Source organism: Molossus molossus, unplaced genomic scaffold (assembly GCF_014108415.1).
Source record: "Molossus molossus isolate mMolMol1 unplaced genomic scaffold, mMolMol1.p scaffold_m16_p_3, whole genome shotgun sequence".
Lineage (NCBI taxonomy): Eukaryota > Metazoa > Chordata > Mammalia > Chiroptera > Molossidae > Molossus > Molossus molossus.
In genome coordinates this window covers 16493109-16514157 of record NW_023425366.1, presented here as the reverse complement: position 1 = coordinate 16514157, position 21049 = coordinate 16493109, and the positions used below count along the sequence as shown (strand labels likewise).

The 21049-nt window shown below is 43.8% G+C and overlaps 1 protein-coding gene across 1 annotated transcript in view; it reads left to right on the top strand.

The window, feature by feature from the left end:
* The first annotated feature begins 18692 nt into the window (after positions 1-18692).
* The window catches only part of CDH6 (cadherin 6), a 130091-nt gene continuing 127734 nt past the window's right edge, over positions 18693-21049 (top strand). Inside the window, exon 1 of the mRNA XM_036279298.1 lies at positions 18693-18879. The gene's annotated coding sequence lies outside the window, so the exon portion shown is untranslated. The remainder of the gene's footprint in view (positions 18880-21049) is intronic.

Below are 21049 nucleotides of genomic sequence, written 5' to 3'. Positions count from 1 at the left end.
ATATAGGATCCATTGTACAGATATGATGTAATTTATTTGACCATTTTCTTATTGATGGACGTTTATGTTTGTGATGGGCCCAAATATATGCTTTTCAACCCGTAACTCTAGGCGAGATTTCTCAGAATATTTCTAAGTTACAGAAATGGTGCATTTACAGTTTTAATATTTCTTACCAAACTAATCTCCAAAGTTTACAAACTCCCTTCAGCGCACACGAGTGTGGACAGGTCGGCGCAGCCCAGCCCAGCGCGGCACAGAGTGTCTGCAGTTCTCTTTATATCGTCCCAATCTAACAGCTACAAAAGGGTATCCTGTTTTAATTTTCATTCCTCTAATTAGTAATTCAGCTGAACGACTTTTTATTTGTTTATTAGTCCTTTCCAGCTCTCCAGCTCTGAATTCACTGTTCATATCCTCTGCCCATTTTTCTATCAAATGAGAAATAGTTTTCTCACTCGATTGGACAAACTCTGTAAGTATGAGGACATGAGTCATGTGCACCTGTTACATAGGGCACAACCATTTCCACGTTCCCTGTTTGTATTTTTACTCCGGATTGTCTGTCCTTGATGGAATTGAGAATCTTGATGCACTCCAGTCTGCCCATGGTGCTTTCATTTTTTTTTTTTTAACATTTTTAATTGATTTCTTTTTTTTTTTAAGAGAGAGAGGAAGGGAGAGAGAGATAGAAACATCAGTGTGAGAAAGAAACATTAATCAGCTGCCTCTGCACACCCCCTGCTGGGGATCGAGCCTGCAACCGAGGCATGTGCCCTGACTGGGAATCGAACTGGGACCTCTCAGTCCATGGGATGACTCTTCGTCCACTGAGCCACACCAGCCAGACTGTGGTGCTTTCTTTATGGGTTCTGGTCTCTGTATCTGACTTAAGCATGCCACTCCAAACTTAAAAACATTTTCTTCAAACACTTTTATAATTTTTATATTTAGACTTTTGATCCATCTGCAGTTTATCTTTTGTGTATGGGGTGGGGGGAATCCAATTTTGTCTTTCTTTCAAATGCCCAATTGTCCAAACATCTCACAGATTTGAAATACCATGCTTACCAAATCCTAACTTCCCACATGTGGGTATGTGTGTCTGTGGGCACAGCCCAGTTGGGTTCCATTGATCTGCTTGTCTGTTTAACTTCCAGTCTCATATTATTTAATTGCAGTAACCCTTTTGTCTCTTTAAATAGTATTTTGTGTACCTCATTATTACTAACTCTCTTGGAATTTTTTCCTGTGGACTTTAATACCAACTTTGTGGATACTGATTGGCATTGACTTATATTTTTTTAATTCCTGTAGTAGGGAATGACATCTTCACATTATTAATTCTTCAATCCAGGGGAAATTCTTCTGGACTTCATTGTATGTAGGACAAAAAGTTAAAAAATATTATAATGGGTCCTGAAGGATAAGCATTGATGAGAATAAATTTGAAATCAACTCTAACACAGTAGGATGTGATTATAAAGCAACTATGAAGCTAATTCCACCAATCTTTTAAATCTGGACTTCGCTCTAAATGAGCAGAAGCATTTGTCATTTTAAAGACGACTCTTCTTTTCCAACAGGCTTCTGCTTGAGCCCTCCCTCCCCCAGGGGTGAAGGTGTTGGACTGGATTTGGCATGGATAAAGATTTTGTCACAGAGATAATCAAGAGAATTGAAGACGTGTCATTTAAGATAGACTCAGTTTAACCAAGGTTGCAGCAGTGACTGGTGTCCTCCTCTCCGCCTAGCAGATGGGATGCCCTGGTGCAAAGAGCTCACTAAATGAGTGATGGTGTGAAAAGACAGAGCCTCTCGTCACCCTTCCTGTGACCTCTTTAACTCTGTTTTGGAAACTATCAACCAGGGAGACAATTAGTACCAGTTACATTCTAGTCTTGTGACATGGGCAGCTACTCACTGGGAAAGAGACCAATTCATTCCATCCAGGTCGCTGAACAGTTGCTGGATCACAAAGACTTTTCGTCACTGCCAAAGTGAACTACACTTGAACCACCGGACCCAGTTGTGTGAGTCCATCTATCATTGCCATGCCAACTGGTCACTCCTACAGACACTGCACCAAGTGCAACGGCCTCCAACATGATTTATAAGTTCTCCTCTAACTGAAAGTCTATGTCTTAGACATGGAAAAACTTACAGAAACGGGATGCACAGATATTTGTTATGTCTCCTGCCTCCTCAGTCCAATGTGTCTTACCGAATGCATCATTATTTCCTACATGCAGTTACAAGCCCAAACCACAAACAAGACTGACTTCTCTTCTACCTCAGTGGACCTTCCAGTGCGTACTTCACATGAACAGGACAGAGCAACAACAACAAAGAGGATTCGGAGTTAACCGCCTACCAAGACCATCTTACAAAAGACAGGGTGTTGTCATACACAAAGGTTCAAGTTACAAAAGTTTTTATAATGGGCCTTTATTCTCTTCTTCAGACCTAGATGGAAGTCCGGTGAGGTGGCTAATGGTCCATCCAGAGTGGAGAGTAAAAGGCAGCAGTGGTATAAAATGATAGAAGCCTGAGGAGTCTCATAGTGTGGTGCTGGCAAGAGCAGGCATCTGGGATTCTAGCTGTGCTTCTGAACAACACAGGAGGTCCAATGGGATGCATTTTCTGAGCCATGGCCGAGGACTGTCTACCAGTGTTTCATCTTCCTGGGCACTGGGTTTTACTACCAAGCAACACGCATGAAGATAAACCAGTCATCTAGGTCAAAGAAAATAACAAAATCTTCTGATTGTTTTTTCCTTTCTTTCCTTTTTTTTTTTTTTTTTTTTCCTACGTTTGGTAGCCAGAGCTCATCTTTAATCTTGAATGGAAAGCACGTTCTAAAGTGAAGAGAAAAATCTCATCTATCTTCATCATCACTCATTCACATTAATATTTTTTAAATCTGAATTAACTTTACTTTCTGGTAAAATTAAAAGAGATTGTTCCATTTATTACAAGGTCTAAATGAAATGATAATCGGTAGTCTTCATGGATCCTTAGGGGACTCTGTAATAGAGACGGTCAAAGGATCTGCGTGCGAAAGCAGCCAGGCAGGTGCACGGAGAGAAGGGGGCAGCCCGTGGCAGAAAGGGGGGCGGGCCTCAGCCTCCCCGCCCAGCAGCAGACAAATCGAATCCCGAGTGCTGCCAGGCCTGAGCACCAGAAGCCTCCAGGGAACCGATGGCATTTTTTCCATTTTGGTCATAGTCTTATAACAAATCACCCACTTAAAAGTGTACGTAGACAATGCTTATGATTTCCTTAGTTCATCCCAAAGGGGTTCTCCGAGATGATGGACACAATGCAATTAATCTTCCAAGAGATAGAGATTAATCTGCCAGGGACAAGAAAGCCCAAATTTGAGAAAGAATCATGAAAATCCAACTCAGCCATGCCATATTTTTATAACATCCAATTCAAAGAAAAATCTGAGTTATTTTGTACAGAAAGAATATTTTTAAAGCCAATACACATGACACTACCATGTACAAACCGGGGGCTTTCGTGATTTGTAAACTCCTGCTCCACACTGCCACTGTGGGGGTGAGCACGGTAACCCAGAGGGCGCCTCTGGCTGCGTTTCAGGAACACCCACGGGGTGAAAGTCACCCTAGTGAGCACTGCTCAGTACCAGAACCGGCTTTCACTGCAAAGCGCATAGGATGTATGCTGTGAATAAAATACAAAGCTTAAAACACAAAACTATGAGAATAGGAAAATAATTATACCTATTTCCTGGGAAGTCCATTAGGATGTTTATTTTTCACTCTCTCCACAGAACGTGGCAGTCGGGCCCATGTTCCTGTCGAAGGGGAGAAGGAGGGCCCTCCTCCCGCTCCGGTTTTTGTCCTCGGTAAAGTAAGAATAAATGCACAGAATGGAAATGGGCTTCAACGCGCTACATGATTGACAAGGATGATTTGGAACTGCATGCGGAAGAAAAATGTATTATGAGGTCGAATGAACTGTCATTGATCACTTTTTATGTCCTAGACACTGTAATGGGCACCTTACACAGATGACCTCAAAATTTTTTTTTCATCTTCACCCGAGGACATGTTTCCATTTTTTTGGTCAGATAGAGTGGGAGGGAGAGAGAGGGAGAGAGAGAGAGAAACATCGACATTAAAGGGACACATCAAGTGGCTGCCACCCACACGACCCTACCAGGGCCGGGGACAAACTGCAACCGAAGTACATGCCCTTAGCGGGAACCGAACCCGGGTCTCTCTGGACTGCAGGTCGATGCCCTAACCACTGAGCCAAACCGGCCAGGGCGACCTCAAAATTTTTTTTTTTTTAAAAAGGAGGTTTAAAAAATTACAACTAAATCAAGGTGACAAAAATAGCACTTAAGCAAGAATTCAGGTTCAAAATGGTATGTAAGAGCAGGACAGCCTGGCCGGCGTGGCTCAGTGGTTGAGCATTGACTCATGCCCCAAGAGGTCACTGGTTCGATTCCCGGTCAGGACACACGCCCAGGCTGTGGGTCGGATCCCCAGTGGGGGACATGCAGGAGGCAGCCAATCGATGTTCTCTCTCATCAGTGTTTCTCTCTCTCTCCCTCTCTCTTCCTCTTTCTCTAAAATCAGTACAGGAAAAAAACTTGTTTTAAATAAGAAGAGCAGAACAGCTCACAAAGGCAGGTGGGAAACAGGGTCCTTTCTTCTTTCAGACAGAAACAAGCGTGGGCGAGATTAGCCCGCCCGCTCATTGGTCACCACAACCCTGCAGCGGAGCCGCTGCCCTGCATTAGGAATGTGTTACCTGGAATTAAGACAAGTCAGAAAGAAAGGGCTACACTGTCAGAACACATATGAAGGATGGGCTGAAAGGCTTCTTTTTCACAAACTAGAATGGTGTTGATATTCAGCAGTTTAGTATTCAAACGCACACTAATGTTTTAGTTCACAATTAGATCCTAAGTTCACTGCAAGTGGGCAATGTCTAATAAGTCCACTATTCCCAGCACCGTCCTAGACACCTCAAGAAAGGCTAGTTGAGATGAGCTACTGAGAGAGTCTGTTATACCTGCATAATCAATGTTCAAGATGCTTTAAATTTAAGAAGGTGAGCAAACAGGACTTTCCCCAGTGCTAACTAATCACCATCTCTAAGGACCCAGTCATAGTGAACAAGAAGAAATGACATACTTTCTGTTCTTCCAGCACTTACATCAAAAGGAGACAAATCATTGCTTTAGGGCCGACTGGTATTCCCCAGTGGAGACCTAGACTCTTGGGAATCATCCAGCATCTGTCTTCCTTGGCCTAGATGGGGACTGTGACTTCAAACCCATCAGCTGAGAACCACACTGGGCTGCAGAGAAATACTACTGGTGCCACAGGGCTACGCAGCTACGTCCTCATGGGCTCAGCTACACGCGGTTAGACACCGCACACACTGCAGGGCGAGGATCTGGCCAGAAGCCACCAGCAGGATGTTTGTAGAGAGCTGACATTCACTGAGTGCCCAAAATGTGCCTGTGACTTTTCTGAGCTCTTTTTATAACTTGAGTCACGTCAACCCTATTGGATGGATACTGCAATCACGTCCAGTTTAGGATGGAGAAACGGAAGCAGAGAGACATTAAGAATCTTGCTTAAAGTCACACAGCTCTTATGGAGAGCTGCTGGGCCTCAGATCCAGGGCTCTCCATGGCATCGGTCACCAGAGGTCTTTGCTCCCGCTTCACGGGGACAGAGGGCCGTGCCCCCTCTCCCTTGGTGCAGTGCCCAGAATACCAGCGAACGCACGGTTCTCTCCATGCCCAGAGCCCAGCACGGGTCCTCGACACTGCACTCCTGCACTATCTTATCTTGGTTCTTCCTTTCCACTTCACCCCACTCTTCACGTGTCCTCCTAATTCCGGTCAGATTCCTACTGTTTGTACTATGCCCTGTGGAATCCTCCTGTTTGATCCTCAAACTTTTCCTCAGGAGCGTGTCCATGGTAGGGGTGGAAAAAAAAAAAAAAGGAATCACAGATAAAGAAGGCATTGGATTAATGCCCAAAATGCAAGAAGATGTGGTCCGATTATATGGGTACAATATTCAGAAATGTCCTACTGGCCTTCACCCAGGGAAGCAGCTATACACTAGCACATTCCAGGAGCCAATGGCAAAAGAATACTAATGTTACACAAGAGAGGGAAGATAAAGTTAGTAACTAGGGTTTTTAAAACCAGAAACACACGAAAAGCCTCTCTGTGTGACAGCTGCATGTCAGCCCTTCTGTTCTTCATGTTTGCAAGGATGTGTCCCTGGGATAATGAATATTGTCCCCAAAATCACTTGGAAAAACTCTGAAACTACTTTCCAGACCCATTCATAAAGAGTGTGGAAAATGTACCGACCACTGCTGTCAGTGTCAATGACGACCGAAGGATGATAAATCCATTCTGATGCCTCGCCAGCGAGACGCGGGGCGGGTGCCAGGGAGGAGCCGGGCTCTGGCCAGGCGCAGCGGGGAGCATGAACACCCCCGGGCTCCGCTTCGCCCCTCCTGCTCCTGGCTGGTACACTGTTGGATATAAACTCAGGAGTCCAGCATTGTTTATTTCCACATTTCTCATCCAAAATGTTCATCTTTGCCTAGTTATTGTCAATTCCACCGTGAACAGAGGCAGTTCCATAAAACATAAAGGCCGTAGGGGGGAAAGGTTGAAATTGCTGTCGGGTCTGATGTCATTTCTTCACTAGGTAGGAAACTAGACTTATGACTGCCAGGTGTGTTTTTATTATTTTGCTTGTAAGGAAATAAGAGATTGTGAGAGAGGTTATTTGTGAGTGATCAGCTCCAAAAGAGGCTCCATAATTTCTCTTCTGTTTCACTTAAAATTGAGTAGAGTGACCACGTAATTATTTATCATTCAAGCCAGAACACTTTTGCTAGTAAACTAAGGCACGAATAATAATTAAACCTGTACGACAGGCATCTGCTGGGACTACTGCAGGCAAACTAGAGTAGATGATTACCCTAAAACTAAGCAATCCTCCTACAGCATGTTTTCCTACTGGGAACTCAGGTTGGTAGAGCCCACCATCAGGGTGCTCTTCAAAAGGGTGGGCCACCTGGCCAGTAGTCCACCTGGTTCCCACACCGGCCACAGCTCCTCATTTACCCCGGCTGCGGCCTCCAACTCTTCTCTCTTGTATCGCTGACCAGAAGCTTGGGTGGACAGGTAAGTAGGTATCAGCTGCAACCGAATACATTTCTTATTTCTCTAGCTCGCTTATGCAACACTGTCGATCATTTTTTGAATTCTCCTTGCATCTAATTAAGTGCCCGTTAATTGCAAAGTTTATTTTGCAATTGTAGTATCAGCAGGCTTGTTATTCATCCAGAAGAGTGACCAATCAATTCATCAGCCTCAGCTGGCACCATGGCAGGAAGTTTCCGGGGCTTCAAGCCAAGAAGACTTCTATTCCCTGGGAAGTGACAACAAAAGCGCATGACTGTCCCATAGAACTGAGGGAAGCTGAGCTCGCCTCCGAAATCCCTTCCTCGGTCTCCAGAGCACGGGGGTAGTTTTAGCTCGAGAAATGAATGAGGATTCATCCTGCATAACATTCTCATGGTATTTAACTGCCAGAGTAGCCCATTAGAGTGTTCTCCGTGTATTACCAGGGTCTAGTTTCTTCACCTGTGGGCATTTTCATTTTAACAGGAGTGTAAAAATGAAAATGGCATCAAGGCCTAAAGGAATGAATCTCCAAGTGAGTAATTTCAGACATTTCACCCACACCTGTGTTCCTCGTATCACCACCCAGGGAGGGACAGACGTTTGATCCAATAGGACCCAACTCAAGTGCAAAGATGCCTAATGAACTGCATCACCGCAAACCCGCTATCCCACATACATGCAGCTTACACATTACTGAAGCACACTCACTCATATGCTCTTGTCCATTAACTCATTCCTCAGCTGCTCAGAGAAGTCATCGCTAGCTTTCTAAGGAAAAGTGACTATGATTTCACGTCTCTTGAACTTCAGAGTCACCTTTGCAAAAATTCATCACTGTTTCTGCTGTCATGACCCTTGGTATCTGCTTTTCTGGGGGGTTTCTCTTCTCACACAAGGGCACTGTCACTTTCAGTCATTAAACTTCCATCTAACATCATGTCCCCTCCTATCCTTCTAATTTAGTGCTGAAGACCCGCCAAGTGGTCAAAAACTAGATGTCAAACATAATTAAGTGTGGTTTGTTAAGGAACAGTCACTTGGATACGGAGTAAGACTTTCCCTTTCTTGTTTTGGGTTTGGAACAGAATCACCACGAGTTCAAAATAGACCAGAGTAGGAACAGACTACTGTCCTTACTCATCTTCCCTCCAGCCCTTTCTGTGAAAGGATACAATTTTCTTCTTCTCTTATTCATTAGCATTTCCTATCTTTTGATGGTTTTATGTCTCTCTTATTAGTTTACTAGACATAAAAAAAAATAGTTGGGTTTTTTTTTCTTCTTTTTTTTTACATTATGTTGTAAGAACTTTACAAGAATAAAAAAGTCAAAAAATCAAACAGGTGAAAAACCATTTCTAAACATCTGGTCTATTACAAAAAAACAAACCTGTGTGTCTGCCTACGCCGGGTTCCGAGACTGACCGAGAAATGCAAGGAAGGCCTGGCTGCCAAGTGTTCATTTCACTCTCGTGTCCCAAATTTTAAAATTCTTATGCTTGAGGCAAAGTCATGTCGAATTCCCTAATGCCCTAATAGTAAGCATTCCTGAAGTACCTTTGTGAGTTATCCTGAAAATAGCATTACAGAGGTCGAGGACACTGATCACAATGAAAGAATGATTGGCATTGGTGGCAGAATGACACAGATCACAGGAGAGCATCCCACCAACGGCAGCTGGACAGTCACCCTCTCCTCTCCCAACACGCACCCGCGGAGTGGCATCAGCAAACAGGACAGAGCCCAGAAGTAATTGCCTGACCGATTCAAACAGAAATAAACTTCTTTTGTTTGGGCTTCGTTATTAGGGGAATCCAGGCAGGAGGGTACCTCGACCTGAATGATCTAAGTGATGACCTCAGACGTCCACTTCATTTCGAGTCCTGTCAAAGAACACCCGCTCCTCAAATTTATAAACAATAGTATGTCTAAGCAAATTACAGGATGGCATTTAAATCCAGCTGTTGATCCCTCCAAGGTAAAATCCATAGCACTTTATTCTGCAGTGAGCTCTGTGGAGAAGGCAAATGGTTGAGAGAGATGCTAAAATCCGAAGCACAAATTCGCTATAGAATTAATATCACAATTTGTCACTGATAATGAAAGCATATAAAACAGGTCCTGACAGCATGTTATTTCTGTTGCAGATCATTCTTTATAAAATCCAAACAAGGTTTTCCTCTGCAACTGTGGAAACGATTTTTCCCCTAAATGTACAAAGCAAAATAATATTAATATTGCGGTTAGTAGCCATCTGCTTCATGAGAATTCTGTGCAATCATTAGTCTGAACCGATGGCACCGTGGCAAGCTGCCACGTCCCAAGAGGCCGGCCTATAAAACCCATCAACATCTTTGTAGCAGCCTCAACTCTGCGAGGGCGAACCACAGACCGGGAAATCTGCTCTCTGGGAAGGTCCAGATCATTAAGCTCTGTTTTTAGATATTGAACCCCAAAATATTATCCCACCTCCATCCATATTCAGAGGCATGCATCAGAAGGGCAATCAAATGGAGCAACAGGAAGGAATAAACATGAGGCATTTGGGTGGGATGCCAAGTCCGCAAGGCTACTAGCGACCTGATCCCCACTCCACACAGTGGTTTTCACACAAAGTCAGGGGAGGCTCAAGCTGTGAGGAGTTCACCTGATCACAAAACCTCACCGAAGCCACTGTCACCTCTTAGTAAAACGCCACGGAGACAGGAAGGTGCAGAGGGATTCAAAGGAACCATAAGTAATGTTTCTCACACGGTTTCCACCCTAAACACTTGGACCAGAAAAATGGGGATGTAAATGTTTCATCTGCTGGACTGTGCGCTCTCTTGTCATTTTTAATAGCCCGTTCTAATGATTTTCATTTAGAAATGCAAAAGGCTACTGTGTTTTTAATGTTTGATTGATCCTCCAGAACTCTGCATGTTTGCAATCAGGGGCCATAGGAAAGCTAGCGGAATAAGAGATGTGCCCGAAGATGATTTAGGAAGACTCACCATAGTTACTTTTTGCTGGGATCCTAATCACATAATCATTTTCTTTTTGGGTAGCCTCGAAGTTCGAGCAGAAGGTGGAAAAGGGGGGAAGAGATAGGAAGGAATTAAGAAGTCAGACCGGAGTGCCGCAGCTAAATGTAGTTGTGCAGTACTTCTGCAGACTATCCGAGCTCCCCCTCGCTCTGCCTCATTTCACAGGGAGCCCTCCGTGCAGGAGGGGGCGGTGATGTGCGAGGGGATGACGGTCTGACTGCACATGTACACGAAAGCAGTCACTTCAAGAATATGTTAGTGTTCGGTGCAAAAATGCTGTTTCAAATAAGTTTTGATAAAACTTAGATGAAGACTGAATACATGTGTAAAAAAATGCACCAAACTACTCTCTTTGAGTATACAATATGATTTTTATGCACTTATCCAACACCCTCATAGACAAACTATCACAGATAAAATATACAAAAAAATAAAAAATACAGGGGCATATAACAGCATACTATTTCTTGGTCTAATTTTATGTGTATCATCAGTTATTTAAAAGGAGAAACTCTTTGCCTGGCTGGTGTGGCTCAGTGGTTGAGTGCTGACCCATGCACCAAGAGGTCACCAGTTCGATTCCAGGTCAGGGCACATGCCCAGGTTGTGGGCCAAATCCCCAGCGGGGGGCATGCAGGAGGCGGCCAATCAATGTTCTCTCTCATCGATGGTTCAATCTCTCTTCCTTCCTCTCTCTCTATAAAATCAATAAAAAAATTAAAATAAAATAAAATGAGAAACTCTTTGAAGAAGGACCACCAGTTATTTCTGGACTGCATAGAATCCTATCAGATCTCCCTTTTGTGGTGGCATCTCAAAGAGGCTGAGGGGACCGAGGAGAAGCAGGCTTTGAGCTTCCTTCTGCTTTCATTTTAAACGAAGGTATTAGACATTAAGTATAAATGTATTAAATATAAAATTAAAATGAACAGAAAGTGAAATAAATTTGGAATAAAGGGCCGAGCTGTGGGGTCAGGCAGGAGACAGGAAGAATTTCCCAGCCTCCGGGACTGGGGCGGTGGGAACTACCACGTCAGCAGAAGGAGCTTGTGTTGCACCCCCTCGTCCACTGCTCAGAGCCACCCCTCCGGGACAACTGCCCCGACTTGTTATATGACAGAATAGATCTGCCTTATTCTCCACAAACATGATCATATTTTGCAAAATGAACAGAAGCCCAGCAGAAACTTTGCTGACCTCTTCTATGACATATACTTCCTCAGATCTACACAAAGCCAAAGGCTTCCTGCCTCGCCAGCTCCAACCTGGGTCTTAGCTATGCCTAAGACTAGAAAGTCTTACCGCAGCCACTCCGGCCAAATCTGACACCTTGCATCTCATTAAGTACGTTGCGCTCAAACCACACTTGAGATTTGGGTTCATATCCGACCACTTCCTGGCTGTGTGACCTCAGATAAGTTATTTAATCTCTTTGGAGTACATGTCTCTCATCTATAATATAAGATGAATACTGACCTTAGAAAGTTGTTGTGGGGAATCAAACAAGGCAATTATAAAGCACTGACTGTAATTCCCAGCACACTTTAGGCATTTGATAAATGGTGTGATTGTTGATGTTCAAAAATGGGAAGTTTCCAGCTTTCTGAGAATTCTATGTTTTTAAGGCAGAGACAACCAGACTATAACTATAAGGTTTTACAAACCAGCAGCTCAGGAATTAGAACTCTTTATCCCATGCCCAGATTCTGGTTCTAAGAGCCGAAGATAAAATCTTGTTTCCAAATGCATGCTGTTGAAGTCGAACTGTACCTCCTCATTCCAGATTCGACCTTCCCGCGTTCACCCGGCCTGCCCGGAAACAGGAAGGCTAATGACAGAGGCACCCTCTGCTGAAGAGAATTGTAGTAACTCACCGAAGAGAAGTGAACCCAGAGCACTTTATAGTCTAGCACGGGTTCCATAGCGTCGGCTGTGCCCCGTGGACGGCGATGCAGTCGGTGGACGTGTGCCCTTCTGCGGCCTGGGAGTGCCTGGGTTCAAAGCTCCAGTCTGCTACGGGCCAGCAGTGTGACAGGCACAGTGATGAATGACACTCTCTCAATCTCCATTTACTCGCGGGCGCGATAAAGCAACTACTTTATAGAGTTGTTGAGAGAATCAAAAGAATATAAACAAAAGCTTTTAACACATTGCCCAACACATAATAAGTGTTCAATAAATGTGAGCTACTAAAATTGCTTTTAAAGATCATTATGTACTATGGACCTTTTCCTGTAACAGAACAGTGAGTTCTCTTTCAACTTTGCAGTGGAAAATTTCCTATTGTGTTGCTTCAGAAAATATTAACTAATTATTATCAACTTGGATGATCACTGAAGGTTTTCAAAATGTTCTTTAAATGAGTTTATCTGCATTCTTAAAATATCATGGCTTGTCATACTTTTCAAAAAGGCTTGTATCTGTGATTCTTAATGGGCTTAGTGACATCTATATGGTAATATTTATGGAGATGCATATTATACCTATAAAGACTTTACTGGTCGTAGAAATAGTAATAACCGTTTTCTTCAAATTCTCAAATTTTACAAAGAAGTACAAGTTCACATCACAATTTAATACTAATTAATAAAAAGGCATTTTAAAATATTCAATGTCTCAAGAAAAATGAGTTTTCCCTGTGGCTGTTCAAGACCATTATTCCAAATTAGAAATGGGAAGCAAGTTTCAGTAGAAAGGCCTTACCTCTCTCCCCCTAGTGGCCGCAAACAAAATAGCAACGTAAAGAAAAGACCAGAACTACAGGAGTAGAAAATTAGTTCAACCCCTTCATTTTACAGATAAATAAATTAAGGCCAAGAGACAAGGGCTTTGTCAAGACCACACAATTTTTTAATAAACCAAGTGTATAAATATATTGTTTGATGTTTTAAATATTATGGTATCTGGAAAATTACCCCCAAAATGTACTTAACTAAGGTACTTTTAACAATTAATTTCCTTATCAATTAATAATCGGCAGCTTTTATTTCCAACTTTCCTTTTTCTCCTAAGAGAGATAATAAATATAGCTTCCCAGGGGCAAAGAGAAGACTTCCACTGTGACCAGGAACTCAGCCCTCCAAGGATTCCTTTTTGAGGAACAAAACTGTCCCTGAGCGTCCTGGAGTACAGAGACTTCTGCTCGAAAGACCAGTAAGCCCTGTGTAGTGGTTAACAAGAGTACAAGAACTCACTTCAAAGTGCGTGTTTGAATCTCAGCTCTGACTCATACTGATGAAACAATTACCTCCCATAAACATAAAAATAAAAGAATAATACCTACCACTTCATCTGCCAGACGGATTAAAGGAATACATACAAAGAACAAGCAAATGGCACATTGTATATAGTCGGTGAGGGTTAGTTATTGCTCTTTTCAAAATATCGTATCTGCCCATTTTCTGTGAGCCCAGAGAAAACAGGGATAAATAGTAGATGAAAGTAGCTTCAGACTGGGAAATGAGGGCGTGACTAGTCCGGTCTCAGCCACTAATGAGACATGTGACTTTGGGCAAAGCATTTAACCCATGTGATCCTTTTTTTCTCATCTACAAAAATAAGGAGGTTGGATCACAATTCAAGAATCTTCAGTTTGACAAAGAGGTGTAAGATCATTCAATCCCAGGTCTGACGCTCGAGTTAATATATAACAAGTGTGTGTCCAGTCTGTGACTGAATGCCTACAGGGATGGGATCCTTCTCTACCCTGAAGCTGACAGTACCTTTCATCTTGAACAGCTCTAATAGCTTGAAAATTCTTCCATATGTTGAGCTGAAATATACCATCTGCATGTCATCAAATCTAAGAAGCCAGTGGTAGTAAGTTACACCATTCGTTTATGTGTCACTAAGAAAGAAGAGACACTGCCCATTAGCACATGCCACAGTGCTTTCTTACCATGTCAAATGTAAGAGGCATCAACATTTCAGAGATGTTAAAATATGAAAGTATGGGTATCTCATAATCAAAGAAATACAATATCATCCAGTGGCTCCTACTGATACTAACTGAAGCTTTGATCACATTAAAAGCCAGTTTAATTTTCTTCCATAGACAGTTCCTCAAGTAATTGAAGAGTGTTCATGGTCAACTTGAACCTTTCCTTTTCCAGTCTTATTGACTTTAGTTCCTAAGCATGATCTTACATCTATGAACTATCTCCAGCTCCTGTCTACTGGATCCATTTATAGTTTATCTGAATCTCTATTTATTTATACAAGTAAGTACCAAGCACTTTTTTAAGCACCAGGAGACAAAATGATGATCAAAACAGATAAATGCTCTGGATGCAAGTGTAGGACTTTCTGTTCTCTCTGATCTATTTCTGTTTATTATGGTTTAAATACTGACCAAGTTGTTTAAAATAATATATTGATATATTACATATCCTCCCAATGGGCTATTTCTTCTAAACAAGGACATGCTTCCTCATGGATATAGTGCAGTATATCAAACTTGAGTTATACATATGGAATCAGGCACATTTAGATTCCACCACAAAGCAGTGAATAAAATATGAAAAGAATTCAACAAAAAAATGAAGTCCACTCTACCTACCCTGAAATGCCCAGAGTACTAAAATGCCCTGTGCGGGTCAATAAGATTTTGCTGCTGCGTATTTCTCTCATTTGGAAATCTGGCTACTGTCATCTAGCCATCGTGATGAGTCCAATAGAACAATCAGGAGAGAAATGTCTTAATGCATCCTGGGATCCAACCCATTTTTAAATACAGTATTGGAAACTCTCCCAAGATTAGAAAACCTGGATGAGCACATGAAGTTTGTGTGAATTTATTTTAGCTTATATTGAGATGTCTGTGGCTCTCACAAATGGGGAATTCCATCGAGGTTTCCTGTCTCCTCTGTTTCAGTCCAGTAATATTCAGAGTGCTCAAACCTCTGTTCCCGCTCAAACACTGGTGTGTGTGTGTGTGTGTGTGTGCTTGCATACATACACACACAGGACAGAGGTGTATTCCTCAGTGAAATCTGTCCACTGTGCACATCCCTAATGAGAAAATAATAGGCATCGTAATGTCTGCACCTTCTTCTGGCAGCAACACAGTTAGGGTACATTTGAGATGGAAGATTTGAACTGGCTGAAGCAAAGTCACCCATGCCCAGATTCTTAATTAGGCATATGGTTTTAAAAGTGAATCTATTTCTTCTAATCAAGAATAAGTGTTGATCATGAAAATGTTTTTATCAGATAATCATTGCATGCAGATGTGTATTATTGAAAAGAAAGTCAGAGAACTTGCAATTATTTATTTATATGCATCCCCATTATAAGGATACGATAGCCTCTTAATCATCTGAAGAGAGATTTAGTGGAAGTTGAAAAATCCCTCGGCAAAATTAATATTCCTAGTAATGGTCTATGAAGAAGTTTTTTGTTTTGTTTTTTTTTTACTGAAACTTTGCAAGCTATAAAAGGAGAAAAGCACAATTTTTTTACTGAAAGATGATAGAAAATAATGAAGTAGCCTAAAACTGGTGAGATGCTTCAGTTCTACCAAAGTACTAAACAAAACAAGAGACTATGGAGAATGACATGCTCTTTGAAATGTCTTCTCAGGTCACAGGGACACTTCCTAGCTGCTGCCCCTCTGTGGGGGCCTAGGGGAGCTGGCCTGTGGGTAACCTTGCTGCCCCCTCCTGCCCTAGCTAACTGGTCCAGGGGAACACCTGGCCAACCAGAGCTACTTGCCAAGAAGTTGGCAACGTAGCAGAAAGAGAAGCTCCCTCTCTTTCCCACAGGTAAGGTCTGGACCTGGGGGGGGGGGGGGTGCTGTTCTGCCCTGTAGACGGAGAACAGGAAGCAGGTGTGGAAGGAGACAAAACAGAAGAACCCCAGCCAGGAGGAGACAGGAGCACTCCAGGTAGAGGGCCTGGGTGTCTGCTTCCAGGTCTTTCCGGAGGCCCTGCAGAACCCCTCCAGGTCCCTGAGAAGACCCTACAAGACAATAGCAAGGACCCTATTTGTTTAACTGTCTCTAATTCGCTCCTGGTACTTGCCAGCATGCTGTGGTGCCAAGAAACTAACTGGAACAGGACGGATGTGACGCCAGGTAATCATGTAACTGGTAACGCTCAGTTCTTGATCTCTAAAAAAAGAAAAAATAATTCTGCATATTTACATCAATCGTGTAAATACAAATTAATAATGGTTGTGGTGAATGTGACTAGAAATCCTCAAAAATCACACAAAAATGCTTTTTTAGTGTAAAAGTGCTATCCTTAAAAAGAGAAAACTGTTTAAGTAAGATAATACTTTATAAAAAGGTACTATTCTTGGCCCTGGCTGGTTTGGTTCAGCAGTTGGAGTGTCAGCCTGCGGACCAGAGAGTCCTGGGCTCGGTTCCTGCTAGGGGCACGTACCAAAAAATAATAAAATAAAATCAAAAGGTACTATCCTTTATGTAATTTAATATTGAGCTGTTCAGAAGCAAATTGTTTTTCTATCCGCTCTTAACAAAAAGTAGTTGTTTTAATCACCTTTGATATGTGGTTTAATGGGGTTTGAAGAACAGTATGTTGCAAACAATTAGAGATTTCTTTTGTGAGATATTAACTGGGTCAGTGGGTAAAACATCAACTTCACTATTATCCTACTTTTACCATAAAAATTAGTCAATCTTGCATGTTTTTCTGTAAAGGTAGTCTTAAAATGTGGCATTTTATTGGCATAATTATATCATTCTGTCTACACGCACACACACCTGCACACAGTTTACCAACAATATTTCTGCCTCTTCTGCTCACCAGGCATCTTGTGTGGCTCATGTACCTTGACCTAGACCATCACCCCCTCAATGTGCTTCCTCTGTCCTAATCGGGGGAAACCAATCCACTTGCTGAAAGAAGAATCAAACAAAACAGTCTGTGAAAGTACTTTGTAAGTAGTAAAGGATTATACAAACTTAAGGAGCTAGTATTTCCAATTAAATGTATAAGAAATTCATAATCTGAGAGTGGATTATGAATGAAAAGCAGCTTTCTTCTGCCCATGCTGTCTCCACAAGAGTTTAAAGAGCTGCATGCATGAAAGGACCATCAGCCTCTTTTCATACATTGGTGGCAATTCTTCGTTAGGGGGAAGATCTTTTCAAGAAAGAAACTCAAAGTCTTTCCATCTTCCATGTGTGGAACATCTGTGCTAAGCCATTCCATGCACACGTCTTTGAAGCACAGACTGCCTAGAGGAAATACTTTGATTTGGGCTTTATTTAAATGCCTGAACTTCTATTGGAGAAACAAAAGATTTTCTAGTAAAAGCTCAGCTGGGAAGGAGACCAACCTCCAATCAATTTAACCGCTCAGAGGCCAAAGTGGCCTGGGTTTTGTTTTAAAGGCACCATGCAATGGAAATCTCCCTGTGAACTTCCAGCACACGCAAACAGCTGGTTTGGGAGGCTGCTGACCCTGGGTGCAATCACTGTGGTAATTAGATTTAATTTTCCTAATCCAACAGTGCCTGGCTCCATCATGTCTACATCTCCTCTGCAGAAACCCATTACTCTCGTTTAGTAATACTTTGACATGCTTGAGATTTTTGCAGCTGAATTCCCTATTATTAGAAATTACTTTTTTATGACTATATTTTCTATATTTATATGTAAATAGTTTCTATATTTATATGTAAATATAGCTACTCGAATATTGTGCTCCGGAGAGTTTAATATGGAGGTTATCCTACTTCAGGAACTTTCCTGAAACATCCTGAGCCAGTTCAGTAGACCTTGAATAGCACGAACCCCCCCTCTTCTACAAGTCTTTTGTATCCTTATATCAACTCGCTTGGAAAGATGGAACCAGCCCTAAGTCATGGCGGGCCTGAAGGGTTCGGGTTGCACGTGTTTCTGCCAACCCAGGGAGGCCTGGCTTCATGCTGCAGCATCCTGGGGTTCCTCCGGCTGGAAGAGTAACAGAGATCAGAGGACTCTGTGGAAACCTGTCTTCCTGGTAGAAGGAAAGACCGTGTCGATGTTTGCTTGCGCCTGGAGAATGCCTGTTGATGTTGTCAAGAAAAGCCACGGGTCCGGTTCTCGCGGGAGACCGGGTCTGTGTTATATGTGTCATGTTTTGCTATGACACGGAGCGAGCTGGCCAGCTGATAGCGGAGCGCGCACTGTGTCCCTGGGAATCGTAATTGCTCAGTCGGTTAAAAAAAAAAAAGGAACAGCAGACCCTTGCTATTAGCACAGGGTGCATTTGGGTAGTTTAAAGGAGGGAACAGACAGAGTCACTTAAGTTCTGAGTCTGTCTTAACCCCACCCCCACCCCACCGCATGCCCCAAAATAAGAAGGAAACAGAAGGGAAAGCCTGGGCTGAGGAGCGTTCCAGGGAGCGAATTGCTCAGGACTTCAAACACAGGGAGTCATTCTGTCGCGGGGAGGGGGCGGTGGGGGCAGGCCCTGGGCCGCTCTAACAAAGTCCTCCTCTCTCTGCTCCCTCCCACTTCATTCACTTGCAAATCAGTGTGTGCCCACAAGAGCCAGCTCTCCCGAGCCCGTAACCTTCCCATCCCGAGAGCTGCAGCTTCCGCCGCTGCAGGAGAACCGCAGAGCGGGGGCGCGGCGCGGTGGCGCGGCGGGAGCAGCCTGGCGGGGCGCAGGGTCTCGGGGCGCAGGAAGGCGAGCCGAGGTGGGTCCGGGCTCTGTGAGCCGCGGTGGTGGTGGTGCATGCCTTTCTGTTTCTCAATTCTGTAGCTTTGATGGAAACCAATCAGAGAGAAGGCTCTCTCCGCCCGGTGCCGCACGCCGGAGTTGGGAGGGATGCTCAGCCGGCCAGCCTGGGTCCGGGCGGGCACGCGGGTCCGGCTGCGCGGGCGGCGCTGTGCCGCTGCCCGGGACCAGCGCCGCTGCCCGGGGAGCCTGGGCGCTGCTCCTCCGCCTTCTGGTAAGACCGACCTGCCTGGGGCTGCATGGGGGCATCCGACACGGGCCGCGGGGAGCACCCCCTGCCTCCCTCTCTGCGGGCAGAGGCTTCCGGGGGGCGCCGGCATTTGCAAAGTTGGCTGGTCAATTATCAAGGGCGCCGGTGCGTGTAGGACCCGCGGAGCCCTTTGGGGTTTGATTCATTTCCACCTGCCCACAGCACAAGGGGCTTTGCGGGGACTGCTTTGGCTGAGTTACGTTTCTGGACTTTGGGGTAAAGCCGAAAATCGGGTAGCTTGAAAACTCCAGAATGCCCTCAATAAGGAAAACTTAAGCTAAAGAGATGATTTGACCCAGAGAAGGAGCTAAAGAAAACCGTTAGCTTGCTCGTTCGGACAGAAATGCTTAGGTTGCAAGAAAAGTCCACGCTGGACTCCGAAAATGGAGCGCACTGTCCAGGGAAAAGTCATGTGGAAAACGCAGCTCGCCTGTGCTCTCGGGGCCGGCCAGGCACAAATCTGGGGTGCACTGCCTCCCGGACTGGGTGAACGCAGACCCGGAGCGCCTGGTGGTAGGTGTCCGGTGCAGGGAGAGGAAAGCCCTCGGTGTTTGTGGTCCAGGGTTTAATAAAAGGGGACGGTGCGATGTGTACTGCAGCAGCTGCAGGGCTGGGATCACTTCTGTGATTCTTCTGCCAAGAGTTACCGGAGATTTTAAGATGGGAGATGCTGGAGAGGTCAGTGTGATGCTGAGAAGTGTTGTCACTGCTGCAATAAAATCCATATTTTATGGGGAGTTTTATGCAGGACTCTGTGATTGCCAGGGGCTGTTCACCTGAGTTCACTACTGAGAATATTGAAGAACCAAGAAGTTTAATTATCTGGAATAGCCACACTCTTTCTCTCTCTCTCTATCTCTCCCTCCCCCCCCCCCCCTTTTGTAAAGATATTTTAATTATGATAGTCACTCTAAAGCCCATGTTTTCTCCAGTCTACACTTTCCCTTACTGGAACGCATGATGTGGGAAGGAAGAGGTTTTTCTGGGAGGATGCTGCTGGCGTGGCTGGTGTGCACACACATGTACGGCTGCCCTGGAAGGCGCACATGCAAAACATGCGCTTTGTGAGTGCTTATTATCCGGGAGGCGCACGCTCCTCCCTGTGCTGCGGAGGAACGGGGACCTGTCCATGCACAACTCTTCTGAGCGTGGATAACAAATATGCTATGGATTTGGTGGGCCTGGATTGCTTGTTTCCTTTCCTTTCTTGCTGCCGCCTTTACCTGAGAAGGAAAACCATTAGGATTCTACTTTAGGAAAAAGAAATCTCTCCCAGTTTAGCGTGAGCATCATCCTTTGTGTACCAGCACTCGCCGGCTCTGTATTTGCTATTTTAGAGAGTCGGAAAACAAGTTGTGTGAAGGAGGGGGTATGATCAAGCAGATGTCTTCATGGTGTCATAAGGGGGAGGGCAAAGTTTATGCCAGGGGCCAGATTTTCAATGAGCTCCAAAACTTAAAAGAAACCCAACAATATACTGGGAAATACAATCACACAGGATTGTCTCTCACCCACTTTTGCTCTTTGGTGTGTACTAATTAAAGAGGTACTGGGGGGAAATAAAAGGCAGATCTTTTTCTGCCTATTTTGATGGCTCGTGGCAGACTTTTGGAGCAGAGGAAGTAACCAATTTCTTCAGAAGAACATGCGAGACAGCAGCACATTTTTGAAGGAAAATGGCAATGGTTTAGTTCTACTGTACTTGTCTACAATTATCTTTCACTGCCATTATAAGTAAGTGACAAATTGGTGTCTCTATGGGGAATTTTAGTCCCTTTACTATCTGGCTTTTATATCAGTTTATTGCAATTACATTTTTTAATGCTAACTCTGCAAAGATAATATATAGAAACAAAATCATTTTCTACCAACGTACCTA